At 41.0% G+C, this 23029-nt stretch overlaps 1 non-coding gene and 1 pseudogene across 1 annotated transcript; one reads left to right on the forward strand and one right to left on the reverse strand.

The window, feature by feature from the left end:
* The first annotated feature begins 13795 nt into the window (after positions 1–13795).
* LOC109787047 (purple acid phosphatase 15-like) lies at positions 13796–15567 on the forward strand (annotated as a pseudogene).
* An 84-nt stretch (positions 15568–15651) lies between these two features.
* Positions 15652–15736, reverse strand: TRNAY-GUA (transfer RNA tyrosine (anticodon GUA)). Its single transcript is given in 2 exon segments — positions 15652–15687; positions 15700–15736. It is a non-coding gene; the product is annotated as a tRNA-Tyr (tRNA).
* Positions 15737–23029: the final 7293 nt, after the last annotated feature.

Here is a 23029-nt window from a genome sequence, read left to right on the forward strand (position 1 = left end):
GTCATGCCGAAACACCACGTGATGATCAGGTGTCATAAGCTCTACGTTCACATATAATGGGTGCAAGCCAGTTTTGCACACGCAGAATACTCGGGTTAAACTGGACGAGCATAACATATGCAGATATGGCCTCGGAACACTGAGACCGAAAGGTCGAGCGTGAATCATATAGTAGATATGATCAACATAGTGATGTTCACCATTGAAAGCTACTCCATCTCACGTGATGACCGGACATGGTTTAGTTGATATGGATCATGTGATCATTTAGATGACTGGAGAGATGTCTATCTAAGTGGGATTTCTTAAGTAATATGATTAATTGAACTTTAATTTATCATGAACTTAGTCCTGATATTATTTGCATATCTATGTTGTAGATCAATAGCTCGCGTATATCTCCCCTGTTTTATTTTTGATATGTTCCTAGAGAAAACTAAGTTGAAAGATGATAGTAGCAATGATGCAGACTAGGTTCGCGATCTGAGGATTATCCTCATTGTTGCACAAAAGAATTATGTCCTTGATGCACCGCTAGGTGACATACCTATTGCAGGAGTATATGCAAACGTTATGAACGTTTGACAAGCTCGATATGATGACTACTTGATAGTTTAGTGCACCATGCTTTACGGCTTAAAACCGGGACTTCAAAAACGTTTTGAACGTCATGGAGCATATAAGATGTTCTAGGAGTTGAAATTAGTATTTCAGACTCATGCTCGTGTCGAGAGGTATGAGACCTCTGACAGTACTTTGCCTACAAGATGGAGGAGAATAGCTCAACCAGTGAGCATGTGCTCAGATTGTCTGGGTACTACAATCGCTTGAATCAAGTGGGAGTTAATCTTCCAGATAATATAGTGATTGATAGTGTTCTCTAGTCACTATCACCGAGCTACTAGAACTTCGTGATGAACTATAATATGCAAGGGATGACAAAAACGATTCCCGAGCTCTTCGCGATGCTGAAATCGGCGAAGGTAGAAATCAAGAAAAAGCATCAAGTGTTGATGTTAACAAGACCGCTAGTTTCAAAAAGGGCAAAGGAAAATAAAGGGAACTTCAAGAAGAATGGCAAGCAAGTTGCCACTCCCATGAAGAAACCCAAAGCTAGACCCAAGCCTGAAACTGAGTGCTTCTACTGCAAAGGAAATGGTCGCTGGAAGTGGAACTACCCTAGATACTTGGTGGATAAGAAGGATGGCAAAGTGAACAGAGCTATATTTGATATACATGTTATTGATGTGTACTTTATTAGCGTTTATAGTAACCCCTCGGTATTTGATACTGGTTCAGTTTCTAAGAGTAGTAACACGAAAACAGGAGTTGCAAGATAAACAGAGACTAGTTAAGGACGAGGTGACAATGTGTATTGGAAATGATTCCAAGGTTGATAAGATCAGCATCGCACACTCCTTTTACCTTCGGGATTAGTGTTGAACCTAAAATAAATGTTATTTGGTGTTTGCGTTGAGCATGAATATGATTGGATCATGTTTATTGCAATACAGTTATTCATTTAAGTTGAAGAATAATTGTTGTTCTGTTTACATGAATAAAACCTTCTATGGTCATACACTTAATATAAATGGTTTGTTGAATCTCGATTGTAGTGATACACATATTCATAATATTGAAGCCAAAAGATGCAAGGTTAATAATGATAGTGCATCTTATTTGTGGCACTGTCGTTTAGGTCATATTGGTGTAAAGCGCATAAAGAAACTCCATGCTGATGGGCTTTTGGAATCACTTGATTATGAATCACTTGATGCTTGCAAACCATGCCTCATGGGCAACATGACTAAAACTCCATTCTGGAGCGAGCAACTAACTTTTTGGAAATAATACATACTGATGTATGCGGTCCGATGAGTGTTGAGGCTCGCGGCGGGTATCATTATTTTCAAACCTTCACAGATGATTTGAGCAGATATGGGTATATCTACTTAATGAAACACAAGTCTGAAACATTTGAAAAGTTCAAAGAATTTCAGAGTGAAGTGGAGAATCGTCGTAACAAGAAAATAAAGTTTCTACGATCTGATCGCGGAGGCGAATATTTGAAGTTACGAGTTTGGCCTTCATTTAAAACAATGTGAAATAGTTTCACAACTCATGCCACCTGGAAAACCACATCGTAATGGTGTGTTCGAACATCATAACCGTACTTTATTAGATATGGTGTGATCTATGATGTCTCTTACCGATTTACCACTATTATTTTGGGTTTATGCATTAGAGACAGCTGCATTCACATTAAATAGGGCACCATCTAAATCGGTTGAGGTGACACCGTATGAATTGTGGTTTGGCGAGAAACCTAAGCTGTTGTTTCTTCAAATTTGGGGCTACGATGCTTATGTGAAAAAGCTTCAACCTGATAAGCTCGAACCCAAATTGGAGAAATGCGTCTTCATAGGGTACCCAAAGGAAACTGTTGGGTACACCTTCTATCACAGATCCGAAGGCAAGATATTCGTTGCTAAGAATGGATCCTTTCTAGAGAAGGAGTTTCTCTCGAAAGAAGTGAGTGGGAGGAAAGTAGAACTTGATGAGGTAATTGTACCTTCTTCCGAATTGGAAAGTAGTTCATCACAGAAATTAGTTCCAATTATGCCTACACCAATTAGTGAGGAAGTTAATGATGATGCTCATAAAACTTCAGATCAAGTTACTACCAAACCTCGTAGGTCAACCAGAGTACGTTTCGCACCAGAGTGGTATGGTAATCCTTTTTTGGAAGTCATGTTACTAGACCATGACGAAGCTACAAACTATGAGGAAGCGATGATGAGCCCAGATTCCGCGAAATGGCTTGAGGCCATGAAATCTGAGATAGGATCCATGTCTGAGAAACAAAGTATGGACTTTCATTGACTTGCCAGATGATCGGCAAGCCATTGAGAATAAATGGATCTTCAAGAGGAAGACGGACGCTGATAGTAGTGTTACTATCTACAAAGCTCGAATTGTCACAAAAGGTTTTCAACAAGTTCAAGGTGTTGACTATGATGAGATTTTCTCACTCGTATCGATGCTGAAAGTCTGTCCAAATCATGTTAGCAATTGCCACATTTTATGAAATCTGGCAAATGGATATCAAAATTGTATTCCTTAATGGATTTATTAAAAGAAGAGTTGTATATGATGCAACCAGAAGGTTTTCTCAATCCTAAAGGTGCTAACAAAGTGTGCAAGCTCCAGCAATCCATCTATGGATTGGTGCAAGCATCTCGGAGTTGGAATATACGCTTTGATGAGTTGATCAAAGCATATAGTTTTGTACAGACTTGCAGTGAAGCCTGTATTACAAGAAAGTGAGTGGGAGCACTACAGCCTTTCTGATAAGTATATGTGAGTGACATATTGTTGATCAGAAATGATGTAGAATTTCTGAAAAGCATAAAGGAGTGTTTGAAAGGAGTTTTTCAAAGAAAGACCTCGGTGAAGCTGCTTACACATTGAGCATCAAGATCTATAGAGATAGATCAAGACGCTTGATAAGATCTTTCAATGTGTACATACCTTGACAAGATTTTGAAGTAGTTCAAAATGGAACAGTCAAAGAAGGAGTTCTTGCCTGTGTTGCAAGGTGTGAAGTTGAGTAAGACTGAAAACCCGACCACTGCAGAAAATAGAAAGAGAATGAAAGTCATTCCCTATGCCTCAGTCATAGGTTCTATAAAGTATGCTATGTTGTGTACCAGACCTATTGTGTACCTCACCATAAGTTTGGCAAGAGGGTACAATAGTGATCCAGGAGTGGATCACTGGACAGCGGTCAAAATTATCCTTAGTAGAATAAGGAAATATTTCTCGGTTATGGAGGTGATAAAGAGTTCATCGTAAAGAGTTACGTCGATGCAAGCTTTGACACCAATCTAGATGACTCTGGGTCTCGATCTAGATACATATTGAAAGTGGGAGCAATTAGATAGAGTAGCTCAGTGCAGAGCATTATAGACATAGAAATTTGCAAAATACATACGGATCTGAATGTTGCAGATTCGTAGACTAAAATTTATCTCACAAGCAAAACATGATCACACTTTAGTGCTCTTGGGTGCTAATCATATAACATTGTGAACTAGATTATTGACTCTCGTAAACCCTTTTGAGTGTTGGTCACGTGGCGATATGAACTATGGGTGTTAATCACATGGTGATGTGAACTATTGGTATTAAATCACATGGCAATGTGAACTAGATTATTGACTCTAGTGCAAGTGGGAGACTGAAGGAAATATGCCCTAGAGGTGATAATAAAGTTATTATATTATTTCCTTATATCATGATAAATGTTTATTATTCATGCTAGAATTGTATTAACCGGAACTTGATACATGTGTGTATACATAGACAAAACAAAAGTGTCCCTTGTATGCCTCTACTGGACTAGCTCATTTATCAAAGATGGTTATGTTTCCTAACCATAGACATGTGTTGTCATTTGATGGACGGGATCACATCATTAGGAGAATGATGTGATGGACAAGACCCATTCGTTAGCTTAGCATTATGATCGTTACAGTTTCATTGCTACTGCTTTCTTCATGACTTATACTTGTTCCTCAGACTATGCGATTATGCAACTCCCGAATACCGGAGGTACACTTTGTGTGCTATCAAACGTCACAATGTAAATGGGTGATAAAGATGCTCTACAGGTGTCTCCGAAGGTATTTGTTGGATTGGCATAGATCGAGATTAGGATTTGTCACTCCGTGTTTCGAAGAGGTATCTCTAGGCCCTCTCAGTAATGCACATCACCATAAGCCTTGCAAGCAATGTGACTAATGAGTTAGTTGCGGGATGATACATTACGGAACGAGTAAAGAGACTTTCCGGTAACGAGATTGAACTAGGTATGATGATACCGACGATCGAATCTCGGGCAAGTAACATACTGATGACAAAGGGAACAACGTATGTTATTATGTGGTTTGACCGATAAAGATCTTCATAGAATATGTAGGAGCCAATATGAGCATCTAGGTTCCGCTATTGGTTATTGACCGGAGATGTGTCTCGGTCATGTCTACATAGTTCTCGAACCCGTAGGGTCCGCATGCTTAACGTTCGATGACGTATTATGAGTTATGCGTTTTTGATGACCGAAGTTTGTTCGGAGTCCCGGATGAGATCACGGACATGACGAGGAGTCTCGAAATGGTTGAGACATAAAGATTGATATATTGGAAGGCTATATTCGGACACCGGAATGGTTCCAAAGTGTATCGGGTATTTTCCGGAGTACCGGGGGGTTACCGGAACCCCCCGGGGGGTTAATGGGCCTTCATGGGCCCTAGTGGAAGAGAGGAGGCAGCAGGCAGGTGGAGGTGCGCGCTCCCCAAGCCCAAACCAAATTGGACTAGGGTTGGGGGGTGCGGCCCCCTTTCCTTCTCTCCTCCTCCCCTTTCCCCCTTCTCCTTGCAAGAATAGGAAGGGGGGCGAATCCTACTTGGAGTAGGACTCCCCCCTTGGGCGCGCCACACCTTGGCCGGCCTCCTCCTCCCTCCCCCCCTTTATATACGTGGGAGGGGCACCCCAAAGACACACAAGTTGATCTTTTAGCCGTGTGCGATGCCCCCCTCCATAGTTACACACCTTAGTCATATCGGTCGGATCGTGAAGACGTACGACTACATCAACCGCGTTGATAAAACGCTTCCGCTTTCGGTCTACGAGGGTACGTGGACACACTCTCCCCGCTTGTTGCTATGCTTCTCCTAGATAGATTTTGCGTGATCGTAGGAATTTTTTTGAAATTGTTGCGTTCCCCAACACTGACCAATGTTAGGCTCATGTCCATACAGTGCTTTGTAAGGAGAACAACCTAAAGAGGAGTGAAATGTGGAATTGTACCAGAATTCAGCCTGTGGCAGCCACTGTTTCCACTTGGCAGGACAATCATGGACTGCACATCTGAGATACATCTCCAAACACTAATTCACACGTTCAGTCTGGCCATCAGTTTGTGGATGATACGCTGTACTCATTTGTAATTCAGTGCCCCATACTCTAAAAAGCTCTTTCCAAAATGCACCAGTAAACACCTTGTCTCTGTCAGACACTATAGACAGGGGTAGCCCATGCAGCCTCACAACATTCTGAAGAAATGCTTTGGCCACTCCAGCAGCAGTGAATGGATGCTTGAGAGGGATAAAATGACTTACTTTAGTAAATCTGTCAACCACCACCAAAATAGAGCTATATCCTTCAGATTTGAGCAACCATTCTATGAAATCCATGTTGATGGACTGCCAGGGCCCTTCAGGTATTGGTAAGGGTTGTAGGAATCCAGGAGATTTACACAGCTCATGCTTTGCTTGTTGACAGATAGCACACTGCTTCACAAAGTTTTCCACATCAGTTTTCATACCTTGCCAACTGAATAGTTGCTTGACTCTGAAATAAGTAGGAAGAACTCCAGAATGGCCTCCGACAGGAGTAGAGTGAAAGGCTTGTATCAGTCTGGTTTGCAACCCCACATTAGCTCCAATCCAGATTTTATCATTATGTTTCAGAATTCCTTCATGCAATGTAAACCCAGGGCAAGCATTTGTATCAATAGCTAGTTTCTGTAGCGTTTCCTGAGCTATAGAGTCCACAGAGTAAGAATTTAAAACCTCTTGAATCCAAACAGGTTGTGAAGTGGATATAGCTTGTACTGGAAACAAGTGAGCTACCCTAGACAGTGCATCTCCCACTGTGTTCTCCACCCCTTTCTTGTATTGAATTGTGAACTATAGTCCCACTAATTTGGTCATGGCCTTTCTCTGCAGCTCGGAAGTTAGAACTTGATTTCCCAAGTGACATAAGCTCTAGTGATCTGTTTTGATTACAAAAGGGCCTCTGAACAAATAAGACCTCCACTTATCTATAGCCATCATAATTGCTAGAAACTATTTTTCATAAATTGATAACTTCTGGTTTTTCTGACCCAATGCTTTGTTGTAAAAAGCCACAGGATGTCCCTCTTGAGTAAGCACAACTCCAACTCCAAAGTCACATGCATCAGTTTCCACACCAAATTGCTTGTCAAAATCAGGTAGAGCTAGAACTGGAGTGGAGGCCATTGCTTGCTTTAACTGTTCAAAAGCATTCCAAGCCTCCTCTGACCAAAGAAATGATTGTTTCTTCAATAACATTGTCAAGGGTTTTGCTATGATCCCATAATTCTGGACAAATTTTCTATAGTACCCAGTGGGTCCAAGAAATCCTCTAAGCTCAGTTACATTACTGGGTATAGGCCAATCCAACATAGCAGAAGTTTTTGAGGGGTCATGGCCACACCTTTGTTAGAGATCACATGCCCCAGATATTCCAAAGACTGCTGCCCAAAGGAACATTTACTCTCCTTTACATAAAATTGATTTTCTCTCAGTACTATTAGCACTTCTCTCAAATCTTTGAGATGATCTTCCAAGGTCTTACTGAAAACAAGTATGTCATCCATAAAGGAGAGAACCTTCTTTCTGCCAGGAAATAAGAAGTTATCATACACTGAAAAGTGCCAGGAGCAGTTGCTAACCCAAAGGGCACTACTCTGAACTGGAATTGACCATGATGTGTTTTAAAGGCTGTTTTATATTCATCTTCAGGGACCATTCTAATTTGATGATATCCAGCTCTCAAATCCAGTTTAGAAAACCATTTTGCTCCAGCCAGTTCATCTATGACTGGCAAGGGAAATCTGCTTTTGATTGTCAGTGCATTGAGTTTTCTATAATCTACACAAAACCTCCATGTTCATCCTTTTTCTTAACTAGCAGCACTGGAGAGGCAAAAGGGCTCAAACTGGTTGTAATGAGTCCTGCCTTCATCATCTCATCTACTTGTCTTTCAATTTCATCCTTCTGCAAAGGAGAATACCTATAAGGTCTACTATTGACCGGTACAGCCCCAGGAACCAGATTAATAGCATGATCAATCTGTCTGCGAGGAGGTAGTTCAGGAAAGTCCTATTTGTCCTCTTTCTCATACACATGATGAATTAAAACCACTGCCATAATATCATTTCCCTTATCCCATTTCAATAACTGTTCCACAGGCATTTCCTTCAGTTCTGAGGTCTGATTGGGTATCACTCCCTGCAATTTCACAGACTGTCCTTTATAATCAAATTTAATCCACTTTTCAGCCCAATGGCACTTCATCACTCCCCATTTTTCTAACCAGTCCATGCCCAAAATTATGTCATAACTTCCCAATTGCAGTACTTTCATAGGACTAGTAAAGTTTTGTCCCTGCAACCACCAGGTTAAATTTGGAACATAGTCAGTACACTGTAGTTTATCACCATTTGCCACCTTGACAGATAAGGGCTCAAACAATTTTTCAGGTGTTAGCTTAATCCTATCCAGCAAGGCCTGGTCCACAAAAGTGTGTGTACTACCAGAATCCAACAACAGTAACACCACTTGGTTTCCAATCAGTGCTCTGAACTGTATAGTTTTTGGATGAGTAGCACCTGACAAGGCCTGAACAGAAATAGTAGCACATTCCTCTTGCTGGTCATACAACAGTGCATCTAACACAGCACCAGAAATGATCTCATGGGGATTCATAGCTTCCACTGACTTAAGCTGAGCAGATTTCTCACTTGAAGATGTGCAAACATGTCCAGGACTGTACTTCTCCCCACACCCATAACATAGCCCATTGGCTCTTCTGTACTCCTTAAGTTGTTTAGCTTTCCACAACTCACCTGGTGCAAAAGCACTTCTAGAGTCCTGTCTACCAGTGATTTTTTTGGATAAGTAGTTTTAATGCCCTTGTTTTGTTGCAGTAACCTCTTCTGGACTTGAGCATATAGTGCAGCTTGCTGAACAGATTCAGGTAACTGCATTTCCACTGCAGCTCTCAATTCCTCTTTTAAACCCATGATAAATCTTGTGACCAATAAGGTGTCACTCAGCTGAGGCTCATACAACCTGATGCTATATACCAACTGATGGAATTTGCTCTTGTGCTCCTCTACAGTACCCCACTGTTTCAACCTGAGTAGTGATTGAAGCAGCTCTCTATGCACATTAACATCAAACTCAGCAAGCAGTGCCTCACAGAACTATTCCCAATTTGGCCACACTCCCTTCTGTCTCACTGACTAAAACCAATGTGCTGCATTATCTACTAGATTCAGAGATGCAGAAGCCACCCGGAAACTGTCTGGAATGTTCTACATTTGGAAAAACGCCTCACACTGATCAATCCAGACCCTAGCCCCCGTACCATCAAATTTTGGAAAATCCATTTTGGGCATCCAATTCCTCTTCCCAGTCGCTTCCTCACACTAAACATGTTCTCCTTGCTCTCCACTGGGATACGGATTGTTGACATGTACCTGATGTGGCCGGTGTTGAATCCTTGCCGTGGAACCTTGGGACGCTGGTGCTGCACATAGCAATCCGTCTGGAGGCGGAGGAACTTGAGGAACAGTCCCTCCCTTAGCTGCGACCGGGGCACTCTATTTCATCGACTGAACTTGCTCCTGCTGTACCTTGCCCAAAGTGTCGCAGGAGAGATTTACCTTCACTTGAACCTGATCCAGGCGTTGCGACTGCTACTCCAGTTTTGCATCCAGCGCCTCCAATCGGTCGCAGATCTCCACCACTTTCGCCAACTTGCTCTGCTCGACGTGGATCTCCGCGAACTCCTTCAGCATATGCCTTCACCCACAAAAAGATAGCAGTCACGGGCCAAGTATACTTTCAGCATCCCTTCCTTGGAGCAGCTCAAAAATCTACAGAACCAAACAGTCTGGGTTCAGGTTCCGACTTCAGAGCACAAGGTTCAGAATCTACATCAGCTGGTTGCCCACGGACGGGGTCGACGATGAAATGCAGCTCGACACATCTTTCCGACCGGATCAAACTTGGATGCCCACGTCTGCATCGACTTCACAAGGCAAACACAAAGAAATTATATTGAGATGGAACTTGATTAGGCATTCACGACGCAATCCGGCATAGTGCATGTTGTTCATTATTCTTGCTGTCAACTAGAGCAAATGGGTAGAGTTTCAGATTTTTAGGCTTTTAGCTAAGTAATCATCATCATCATTGTTCTGTGAGCCTGGCCTAGCTTGAGCTTCTGGTTTTGCAATGCAGTAGCAGGTAAAGAATAAAAGATGAGATATCCCAGTTTCCAGAGCCATTATTTACTAAAATGAAGGTACGACTGAATGATTCATTTTCAGAGGAATTATTTCAGAGCCCCAAGAAAGTTACCACAAGAGGTTCTAGGGTATGGAACTATGGTCGATGGTAGTATCGTCTGAATGTTGTAATCAACCCTGCTGAGTAGTGAAGATGTCCATCATCCAACTTTCCATTAAAAAAATCATCTAGCTTTGCTCTGCAATCTACTTTCCCCGTCCCAAAATAAATGTCTCAACTTTATACTAACTTTCTTTGTACTAAATTTAGTATAAAGTTGAGACATGGTTTAGGGATTCTGAAATGGAACTGAAGTAAATGTAGTGAAAACTTGATGGTAAACAGATAATGGCAGCATGACTGTACATATTGTCCATACGGACAAGGCAACAACCTGATTTGAAATATATCATCAGGAATTGTTCTTTCAGACCAAGGACAAACTATGCGGGGGAATGCTTGCGGAAATTATAAGTCGTCAAGCAAATCAAGATAGAAGGTGCAGCCAAGTGCAGTTGAGATTTAGAGTCATATTCAGCAATGTGACGGAAGAAGCAAAAGACACCCGTTTCGTCGTGCCTGAGGTTGCCTGCACAATGAAAGAACTACCCAAATGATAAGTGCCACACTTGTGGCATGAAACAATCCGATCCTGACGTCTTTTACAACTAAAGTTGCCATCCGAAAAGAAAAAAGAAACGGAAAAAACTGAAACTTCCATCCGAAAGAAAGTTGCCATGCTTGACAACTAAAGTTGTCATCCTTGCGTCACTAAACTTACCATCAAAAAACGTTCAGAGTTGCCATGTGTTCCTGCCACACGTGTAGCACTTATCAGGGTCCAAGAACAGTGGATTGTCAACTTCTAAACCAAGGTAATCCGATCTCATGTTTCCCATCTGCTCTTTCTGGTTGGTCGCAGTACTCCATCGAGGGGCCTGCCGGATTCTACTCCCTCATATACAGCAACAGAAGCTGTGCTGAGTCGAACAAAAATCTCGACCATTTCTTATATTCTTCAGAACCTCGAATCCAGGGTAACTGCAGAAAGCACCTCAATCACTTTTGTCCCCCTTTCTTTTACTTGTTTTTAGCAATCTGCCCCTATCGTATTGCTTTTGCTTGGTTCGACAAATACGATACAATTTGGTATCTTCACTGAAAAAATCTTATGAAAATTGGGAGGCATATCTAAAGTAATTGTTCAGGGTAAAAACCTGCTTCTTTTGGTGCAAAATTAGTGAACCTTTTCCAAAAATATTCTTAGGAGTGGACGAGCTCGCCTGGTCACAGAACCGTGAGACACCCGTTCACATGGGGATATGGGCCGCGGCAGGTATTGTCAAGGGTATAGGTTTCCCGAAAAGTGAAGTACTTGGTCCAAATAGGTGATGGGTGGACCCACATATACAGCCGAGGTTAGTTGACACATTGAAAAATTGTTCATAGTGTGTTAAAAATTATTCATCGTGTATTTGAAAAATATTTATATACTAAAAATTATTCATTTGTATTGAAAAATATTCATTATGTCTTTAAAAGATATTCATAGTTTATTTCAAAACTTTTGATCATAAATTTGAAATTGTTCGAAAAATGTTTATTCGAGTGGTAAGGCTGGCCTTTTATTATCCTTCCCTAGACTATGGGATCAGGCAATGGTTACGCTTGTTATTGTGTATTTTAAAAATATCCACAAGTTATTAAAAATATGTACCATGTATTAAAAAATTGATCATCTTGTATTGAAAAATAATCATCATGTTTTAGAAAAATGTTCATAATATAATTTCCAAATGTTTATCGTGTACATGAAAAATGTTCACTATGTGTTTAAAAAACATGCTCACTATGAATCTCACAATGTGTATCTAAAAATTGTTCAATATGCTTTAAAAAAATTCAACGTGTATTAGCAAACTTTCAACATGTATTTTAAAATTGATTTTTTTTAAAACAAGGAGAAGAAAAAACAAAATTGAAAAATGGAAAAATAGAAAAATTAAAAATAAAGATAAAAATAACAATCGACAGAAAACCAAAAATTTAATAACACATAAATATGAAAAGAAGAAAAACCGACTGGAACCTTGCAAAAACCGGATGGAAGGTTCCCAAAACCCATCACTCGTTACACCGGCCAAGATAGATATGTGAGTTGTCTATTAGTCTTGCAATAAGCTAGAAATAGCTCTCACGATGCTATGCCATGCAAAAGCTATTTATCACTTATTGTGACGACACGTTAGTGCTCGCCTCAAGACCGACGGGACAAGGGCGGACATAGAAGTAGCCGAATAGAACAAGTTTCTAAGCAATTCTTTTTCAGGTTTTTCTGTATTGTTTTTCTAATCTGGTTTCTGGTCTGATTTTTATTCTTTCTTTCTGTTTTTATGCTTTTCTAATTATATTTATGTTCTTCATTTTCTATTTATTACTGTAATTTTTCTTCATGTTCTTTACGCGTCTTTGTTTCTTTTAATTTTCTAGTTTGATTACACATATTTTTAAATAAATATATTTTTGGAAAATGAGTTGAAACTTTTTAAAGTTTTTTCTTTGCCTTTTCATACCTATTTTTTCTCTTTATTTATTTATTTTTTCTGTTCTTTTAGTACCTCCTTTTATCATCTATTTTTAAAATATGCATAGTGCTTATCAAAAACAGAATTATCGTGCATTTCAAAAAAAAGAGTTCAATGAATATATTGAAAAAGACCATCATGTATTTAAAAATTGTGCATCGTATCTTTGAAAATGTTTGAAGTGTATTTCAAAATATTTTTCATTTTGTATAAAAAAGTTCATAGTGTTTTTAGAAAAGGTTCATCATGCAAAAATTATTCAGACTATATTTTTAAAAAAGGTTCAAGGTGTATTTAAATATCGTCACATCATTTATAAAAAATGACAGTCATTTATTTCAAAAAATTCTTGGCATAATTTTAAAATAATATTTATCATGAATTAAGAAAATGTCCATTGTGCATTTAAAAATATTACCACCATGTATACAGAAATTATCTTATTGTTTATAAAAAGGTTCTGCATGAATTTAAGATATGTCATCTCTCATTTAAATAAATGTTCAGGTTGTAATTAAAAAATGATCATCATGTTTGTGTATTTAAAAATATTGTTCATCATGTACAAAATTTGTTCATCATACCTTTAGAAAAGGTTCAGTGTGCATTTGAAAAATGTTCATCACGTATATAAAGGTTGTCATTTATTATTTAAAAAATATCCATCGAGTCTAAACATATTATTCATGACTTTTGAAAAATGTGAATTGTATATTAAAAAAATGTTGATCATGGTTTTAGAAAATGTTCATCATGTTTAAAAAAAGTCCTGCTGATTTGCAAAAAAATCATCGTGTTATTTGTAAATGTGAACGCCAGCTAAAAAAGTTGACCCTGACAAGAACTTCCATCCATGGCCGTCGCCTCCATGGAGGTGTTCTATTACTGAAGGTAACCGAGGTTGGTAGGGGGGGGGGGGGGGGGTGGATTTCAAATTGATCTGCCTACAGTGAACACACTTTACGTTAAGTTAGGTGGTTATCCCTTTCCCCCCTACCCCTATAATAAAAGGGGTGTTTACATTAAAAAAACTCTTCATCATGGCTTGGTGCCTACATCGACTACAATCGTACAGTTAATATGTTAACCAACTTACCAACGTTTCATCTGGAATTCTAGATGAATGGCCTGCGCCCTTGATAAATTGCAACATTCTTTTTTACGACGGCCATGGACTATACTTTGCAACATTTTGTAAACCAACTATACTTTGCATATTGATTCTGAATTGATGATAGTAGTAACTAACATGCAGTAGTTATATCATTGTGCATAGGAGCTCAGTACTCGTGGTTGGAGAAGGATCTGCAGAAAGTTGAACGACGAGTCACACCATGGGTTGTCGCTTGTTGGCACTCGCCGTGGTATAACAGCTATTCCTCACACTACCAGGAATTTGAGTGCATGAGGCAAGAACTAGAAGGACTCCTCTACCAATATATGGGGTCAACATTGTCTTCTCAGGACATGTAAGCATATGCATTGTTTGGTAAATGCTTTGATTCAGACTAAATTCCTTCGATCTCTTTGCTTTCTTTTCCCCCATCTAGATTAATCAATCGTACTCCCCTCAGTTCCTGCTCTTTTTTTATTGAAAAAGGAGGCTTGCCCCCGGTCTCTGCATCGGAGCGATGCATGCAGCCATCTTATTAAAAGGACTCAAAGTAGTACAAAATCAAATAAGTATTACAGCTGGCAAGCGGAGCAAACCTGCTCTTAATACCTTTTTTCCTTCTTTTTCTTCTGAACAAGTTTAGTTTATTTTGATTCTACATTTGATTAATCAAGGTACACACATAGGAAAGGATGAATCGGGTGCTCAACTATGTGTTGGATCCGTGCGGGCCGGTTTACATTAAGATTGGGGATGACAGTAACATTGAGAAAACCGACACTGGTCATGCAGATGACCCTGGAAAGTGTCCCTCATCGGGTGACAACCACCCTGAATTTGGTGGAGTCTGCCATCTGACATTCACTTCTGGTCCCGCCAAGGGGAATTTTTGCTGGGAATGACAGCCGGAATGGAGCGCATTCAGGGAAAGCAGTTTCGGCGACATTTTAGAGGTAATCACTTCACCTTCTCCTTCTCCTCTTCGCTCCTCACTCGATGTACGACACAAAAGGGAATGTGTCATGTGTATGTTCTTGTACCAGTTCTCAGCCAAGAAATGTGGAGAATTCCACATATGCCTTGTGGACATGGCACCGGAACTAGGAATATATATGGAGAACGGAGTGTAGGAGATCGGATCTACTCCTCTGTTCAGAAATATAAGATGTTTTGGATATTTTAATATAAACTACTACATACGGACTGAAATGAGTGGAAAAGAAACATAAAAAGTGTGCTGTATACCTACATCTGATTCACAAAACATAAGAACATCTTATGTTTGTGAACGGAGGAAGTATATAGCACGGAGGAACCAGATAAGTGCCTATTGCAGCCAAAGGGTGTGATTTCACAAGGTTGGTGATTCTGAAGTCTATGTTCTTTAATAGCCTTTCTTGAAAGAAGGAACCTATAACTTGTGTTTATCACCCATGTAGATTCTCAGTGCATTTGTTCGTTTGTGGATGCACAGGAGAGTCCCCCGGCGGGATGCCCTCTCCATTAAGTTATCATCTCAGGAGCTCAACAAGCTGCTAAAATGTCTGGCTCCTTTGGACTGCTACATGTATTGGTTTTGATCAGTACAGTTTTGTAGGAAGCACCCGGAAAAATAGTGTGTTGCTGAGTTGGCAGATTAAGTTCCTTATAGCAACGGGGTTTGTACATGAAACAACATACGCACATCATATATAAAAATAAATAAAAAATTGAATAGGGCACAGCATCATTGGGAACGCTCTTTTTTCGCGGGTACCACAGGGAATTTGAATAACAAAAAATAATTTCCGACCTACCGGATTCGAACCAGTGACCTAAGGATTTATCTGCAACACTACAGTCCTCCGCTCTACCAACTGAGCTAAGGTCGGATTGTGACAATTGGAAGCGCCGAAGTGTAGAGAACAATGACCACAGGACTGGCGTCATATAGTGAAATAGATCTTCACGAACAGAACCAGCAATGCTCTTTTTTTTTTGGGGTGATAGAACCAGCAATGCTGGTATAACACTTGGAGTCAAACACAACATCTGAATCAAATACATACACAGGCAACTTAACGTTAAAAAATAATTGAACATACCAACACCACCATTATATAGTTTGGAACTCAAATGGTAACACTTACATCAGCAAATTTAAGAAACCCTAGCTACCACCGCTCTACTGATCTCCATCGGTGAGGCTGCATGCTTGTTATTACAAGATTGTACTTTTGGATTCCATTCTTCTCTATCGTCCATTTTGGGGATTTGGTCTTCTTTTCTGAATTTTGTTAGTACCGGGCGAGTGGCCACAAAATGGGCTTGGCATCCATGTGGTAGGATTGCTTTTGATATTTGGCCTATGGATTTGGGCCCCCAATACCAGGTTGTCCGCCATATGTCTTCACATCCTTAGTCCCTTCAGCTCTAGGTGCCTTATCTTGCCTCGTGTTTGGGTGACTTTGGCGTTTGGGCCTCATCTGGTCTGGCTGACAAAAAAATTCATCTTTCATTGGCTGATCTGGCTAGTCAAATAATTGAATAAAAACCATGTGTGAGAATCGAAAAGGGCATAGAACAAGAAATACTGCAACAAACACACATCAATGCAAACATTAACCCCTTATATCGTAGTTTCTTATGTAGAGTTGTTTGCATTGATGTGTTTGTTGTAGTATTTCTTATCCTCCGATGACAATGATGATTGGTTCTTCATCCGTGGCTTATCGTTACCCACTAAGAACACATACAAAATCGTTCTCCACAAAGAAGATGAAACCCCATTGATATGCTAGTCTGGGGCAACAGAGTCCCTAACAAAGTTACATCGCTCCCAATAGTATTTGCATGCCTTGTGATCACCATGTGGAAGACTGTGACCACATCTTCCTCCATTGTCTACTCTCCACAGGGATTTGGAAATTCATAGGCATTCTCCAGGGGGCTATCTCGACACTCTCTAGGACTTATCTCAGTCCCTCATCTATATAATCATTTGATTCTATTCATATTTCTTTGGAGAACTTGGGATGCTTGCAAGGTGAAGGTTTTCACAATGAACACCAGCGCAACTCCCTCACTCTCAAGAAGATTATTTATAATCTCATCATAGTCACTTGTGTTTCAAAAACCGAGCAACAAGGTGGTTGCCTCCACATGGTGCCAATACCTCACTAGTGCAAATCCTAGCTTTTAAGTCGGACCAGAGAGAAAATTCACGAAGGGAAATAGTATAGAAGTAATGTACACCTGCGATATTTTCAGGGAACTATATAAGAATAACCTGTTCCAACAATAAATTATTGTAGTCGGTTGAAAAATCAAAACCGCCTCAGAGAATTCACTGAGCCGGTCGGAATTTCCAGCCAACTAGGATAAGTTTTTTACAGTCGGTTGCTTTGTGGCAACCGACCATAGTCGTTCTTAGGTAGGTCTGACATTCCAACCAGCTAGAATAATACAACACCCAAAAGTCCCACCTAGTCCATCTATATAAGTATACTTTGAGCTCTAACTCACTCCTTCTACCCTCTCTCTTTCTGCCGCTATCGTGATGGCAACACCCTCTTCCCACCGCCCACCAACATCCGACCGTGCTCACCGCCTGTTGCTCGATTTGACCAGTCTAGCTATCCCTACATGGATTTGGTTGCGTGGCCGTCCCTGCGTGGCTCCGGCATGGTCAAAGGTTGATAGGATTGAATGTTTAAGGACTGGAAGAAGGGTGAATAGTCATATAAAAATAAAACCACACTCATTTTACAAGTTGGTTGTTTTAAGAAACAAGCTTCTATGTTGGTACTTAGGAACACTTTAACAACCAAGCTAGAAAGGGTATTGTCAAAAAATAAGGTAACTTGCAAGAAAGTAAGAGTTGAGTTTGGGGGATGCAAACGCAAATGGGTTTGGATTCTTTTCCCCATGGTTTGAATAGTTGGTGCTATCCCACTCCACATTGATGGACGCTAGCTTTGAACCAAATGATTCTAGGATCACAAGGATCCTAGCTATATTGCCCACCAAGTGGCCCACCAAGGAAAACATACCTATTGTACCGTGGAGTGCATCAAGAAACCTCACTAAGGGGTACATCCTCACGAAGTACGAAATCTTTGAGCCCTCACAAACTCTTGAGTCCTTCACAATGTACATGAAAATGGCTCTCAAGTGACTCCTAAGTCCTAACCATCTAGGAGGCGCACCCCCTCCAATAGTAACAAGCAAAGCAAAGTCACTCGGTAGAAATCCTCAAAAGATCCTCAAGCAAAGCTTTTCTCAAGTACCCATAGGATCTCCCTCTCTCTCTCTCTCTCTCACACACACACACACAATATGAGTGGTATAAGAAAAAAGGAACACTAGGTGTAGGGGTTCAAGAAGAAGAGAGGAGCCTGACCCCTTTAAAGAATCATGGAAGTTTGTTGGAATCACCCAACAACTTCCTTTCATCCTTTGTTGCCTCGAGACTATCTAGACTTGAACTTGTGGGGGTTGGGATGGGATGAGGTGATCTCCAAAATGTTGGTCCAAGTCTATATATAGAGGTCGTAGAAATATAATCGTTACTTGAAAAAGTAACTAGCCCAACAGTACCGGAGAAAACTTCTTTGAACTACTGGACATTTTCAAATATTTGAACGACCAGAGCATGTCTCGATCGAAAACCTAAGAGAAAATATTGTACTATGAACTTAAGAGGTAAAATGAAGCAAAGGCTCTGAACAACAAAACTGCGGCTCTTTTCTACAGAAATAGAATATACCCAAAAGAACCGAGTAAAGCCAGTTGCTCGGTACCAGGTGGATGTGCACGGAAGTACTAGAACTATAATGTGACCTAATATAGAGGCAAACTGAAAAGGCCTCGAAAGTTCCATGAAAAATGTTATGCTCGAAGGCGTCGAAGCTAACAGGAAGAGTTTCACTGGAAACGTGGCTCAACATATAACATTATAAACATCAGTGGCAGTTCCGACCTATGGAAAACTGAGTTTGCTGGGAATGGACTTACTCTATATAGGCATGGTACTACCGGGTAGGAAAATAAGTGGTACCGAGAATGTTGAACATACCGGTAAAGTGGCTAAGGTGGATTCCTTTGAGGACTAGCTTAAGATCTTGTCTTGGAATTCATGCCAAAGAAATTTTGCTTGTGCCCTTCTTGATAGTACGGTTGTCATAAACTCAACATGAATCTTGGATTCACTAAAAGCTTATAGATTACAATCTAAAAACTTGAGGAAGACACCATCTTGAAAGCTTTGAGGTAGGGGTCACAATAATATCCACACAACTTTAAGGACTGTAATCCTGAATAAAACATGATACACAATTAGTCTTCTCAATAGTTTTCCATTAATCGCCAAAACCCAATAGGGGTATCTAAGAGATAAACTTTCAACGACACTCTGTCAAATCCAGTAGTGGTGATTAACCCCCATGCGGCTCCGACAAAGGTCAATGCACCCTTCCTGGATCCAGCCGTGTTGGCTACCCTAGCACAGTTCTGACCATGGTCCCTTCCTCTCCTTCTTAGGTATATGTGCGTAGATTATGTTCACTGTTTTTACCTCAGGAGGGAACTGCTTCTGGCCTCCATTGTTCGGCCTGCGAGGCTCATCGTCGTCCTTGCTACGGGGGCCCTTGCCTGGCTCCTCGGCTGTGAGCTTGCCGGCCTGTTTGATCACCCAACAGTTACGGTTGGTGTGGTTGGCAGGCTTGTCCTGGGTGCCATGTATCTGGCAAGGCCTATCCAGGATCTTGTCGAGTGCGGTCGGGCCGTCCCTGTTCCCTTTAGAGGGTTTCTTCCACTAACCGAATTTGGAGTTACTGAATCCGGCATTCACTGTCATATCCTCGGCTTCATCGCCATTGTGACGACGCTTATTTTTATTGCGCCGTGGCTTCCCGTTTCCATCCCGGACTTCCGAAGTTCTGGGGTCTTCGGGGTTATTGCTTCTGCGAGCCAGCCAACTATCCTCGCCTACGCAAAAGTGAGGTGAGAGCTTACATCATCCTCAACTTTTCTTGGCCGAGCTGACGAGCTAGCTATTCGTCTCTGAAAGTGCGTTATATCGACTAGAGGGGGGGTGAATAGGCGATTTTTATAAATTCTTCACCGAGGAATTTGTGGGTGAGGAAATTCCTTAGCGAAGAACTACTTGCAGCGGAATAAGTACTCACAAGTATGCATAGCAGAGCACAAGCATAGTCATCATGATGAAATGAAAACAAGCACAGAGTACAGAAAGCGTAAACATAGGATAACACAGGATGAAGACAAACAGACTGAGGAAATTGAACTGAGGAAATTGAGAAAGTCTTCAGTCAAAGTCTTGAAACACAGATATGAACAATTGCACAACACAGGAATGAGGAAATGAAAGAGTTGAGGAAATAGAACCAGTAAGCTTGGTGAAGACAATGATTTGGTAGACCAGTTCCAACTGCTGTCTCAGTTGTACATCTGGTTGGAGCGGCTAGGTATTTAAACCTGAGGACACACAGTCCTCACCATATTCTCCTTGAACTAAGGTCACACAGACCTCGTCCAATCACTCGTGGTAAGTCTTCAGGTGACTTCCGAACCTTCACAAACTCGGTCACTCGGCGATCCACAACTTCCTCTTGGATGCTCTAGACCATGACGCCTAATCGTCTGGAAGAAGCACAGTCTTCAAAGGTAACAAGCGTCGGATCTACGCAGAATCAATCTCTTCAGTGATGCTCAATCACTTTGGGTTTGTAGGTGTTTGGGTTTGGGTTTTTCCTCACTTGATGATTTTCGCTCAAAGTCCTCGGAGGATGGGATGCTCTCAAATGACAAGTGTCAGATTCTCTTGGAGCAGCCAACCAGCTAGTGGTTGTAGGGGGCGGCTATTTATAGCCTAGGGAGCAGCCCGCATGATAAGGCATAAATGCCCTTCAATGATATGACCGTTAGGTGGGTAGATATTTTGGGACAGCTGGCGCATAGCACATCAACGGTCGGAAATTTGAGGTTCAAATTCCTCAGGGCTATCATGTTCCTCACTGTGTAGGCAATCCGCACTGGCGAATCCCTAACTCCTCAGTCAGAACAAATTCCTCAGAGACCAGAAGAACTTCGTCTCTGTCACTGAAGAATATGACTGAACTGTATGAGATTTCCAATGGCTTCACTCGAAGGGATTGGTAGGTGTAGGATTTGAGTTGAGCATCACATGGAAATTTTTCCTTAGTATTTCCTCGACCCCCTTTAACAGTACGGTGTTTCCTATGACTCAAGAAAGAGAAAATGAAACTACGAAAACAAAAGTCTTCACGCTTCATATTCCTTAAGTGAATACCAAGTCTTCAAGGTCACACTAATTTCTTCACTTTCAAAGTCTTCAGAAAGTCTTCAGAAATCCAAAGTCTTCAGTCGAAGAACTTCATTTTTAGGGCTCGACTTTCACTGTAATTATCAAACTCCTCATAGACTTATAGATCTGTGTACACTCACAAACGCATTAGTCCCTTAACCTATAAGTCTTCAATACACCAAAATCACTAAGGGGCACTAGATGCACTTACAATCTCCCCCTTTTTGGTGATTGATGACAATATACGTTAAGTTTTCAACGGGGATAAACATATGAAGTGTAAATACTGATATTGAGGAATTTGATTGCAAGATATAGAAGAACTCCCCCTGAAGATGTGCATAGTGAGGAATTTGCTTTTGAAGCAATGCACACTTGAAGAGTTGAATCATGGAGATCTCCCCCTGTATCTTGTAATTCATACACGCATTTGACATAATATATGAAGAATTTGAAATGCATGATGAAATATGATGACTGATGTAATTCAGCATGCATGCAATAACATTAACGAGGAATAGGCATGCAGAAGAAACATCAAAAGTATCAGGTCACCATAAAGTTTAAGTTTACAACTCGATCCAACAAAGTCATCAGAAGAACGAGAGTTGTAACTTAGGAAAAAACGCCCATATAATAGACCCGCTTGAAGACTAACTCAAATTTCTCCCCCTTTGTCATCAAATGACCAAAAGGATCGAAAATGAGGACTAACGCCCCTGAAGAATATCAAGGTGATGAAGGAGCGTCAGCGTTGTTGGGGTCGGTTGTTGGAGTAGGGCCTGCCGCAATGTCGTCCAAATCTTCATTTTCATCAGTGTCACGTGATGAAGAATAGGAGCTGGCCACCAAGGAAGGAACCTTGACCTTCTTGTACTTCTTCGGAGGAGGTGCAGCCCAGTCAAGATCGTCCTTGAGACCCATTGTCTTCAGATCTTCTTCACTATAGACTTGAGACAGAACAGCCCAGGTGCGGTTGAGGATTTCATGAAGGTAGTAGTGGTTTTTCTTCACTGCATTGTGGGTAGCAGTCATGTTGTGAAGAATTGAACCAAACTTACGCTTAACCCATTTATGATTGCGATCAACCTTCTGGTGAAGACTGAGGAGAAGCTCACGTCAGTCATCACCCTGGGTGCTGTGCCTTGAAGATTTTGCTTGGGTGCGTTGGCGGCAGAGTCATGGGTGGCAGAGTCATCATTGGTGGAGTAGGATGCAGCCTTGCAAAATTGTCCATCCAATGGACGAGTGCCTTCATCAATTACAGCAGTAGCCTTGCCCTTTTCATCAGCTGAGGAAAATGTCCGTTTGAGGACTTTAATTGGGGGCAAGTAGCTGCAATGGTTCAGTGTATCAGCTTTATAGTTGAGTGAAGAACTTGTCCTGATGAATCTCATAATCCAAGGTGCATAAGGCTTCAACTCAAATGGTGACATGGCGACATTAGCCAGAGTCCTCATGAAGAAATCATGGAAGTTGATGGGAATGCCATGAATGATATTGAAAAGCAGATTCTTCATGATGCCAATGACTTCTTCTTCATTTGAGTCGTGGCCCTTGATTGGACTCAATGTCTTCGTCAGAATGCGATAGACAGTCCGAGGCACATACAACAATTCCTTCACAAGGAATTTTGTTCTTGAGGTCTGACCTGGCTTCAAAGGCTTCATCAGCACTTGCATGTAGTGATCGGTTAGCTCAGGTTCATTGTAGACGCAACAAGCACCTTCAAGGGGCGGACTGAGAGGTAAGGCACGAAGCAATTCAGTAGCTGGTGCCTTGTAGTGAGTGTTTTCAGACATCCAGTCCAGCACCCATGAATTCACATCTTCAGAAT

This window comes from Aegilops tauschii, chromosome 1, assembly GCF_002575655.3.
Source record: "Aegilops tauschii subsp. strangulata cultivar AL8/78 chromosome 1, Aet v6.0, whole genome shotgun sequence".
In the NCBI taxonomy this organism is placed as follows: Eukaryota; Viridiplantae; Streptophyta; class Magnoliopsida; order Poales; family Poaceae; genus Aegilops; species Aegilops tauschii.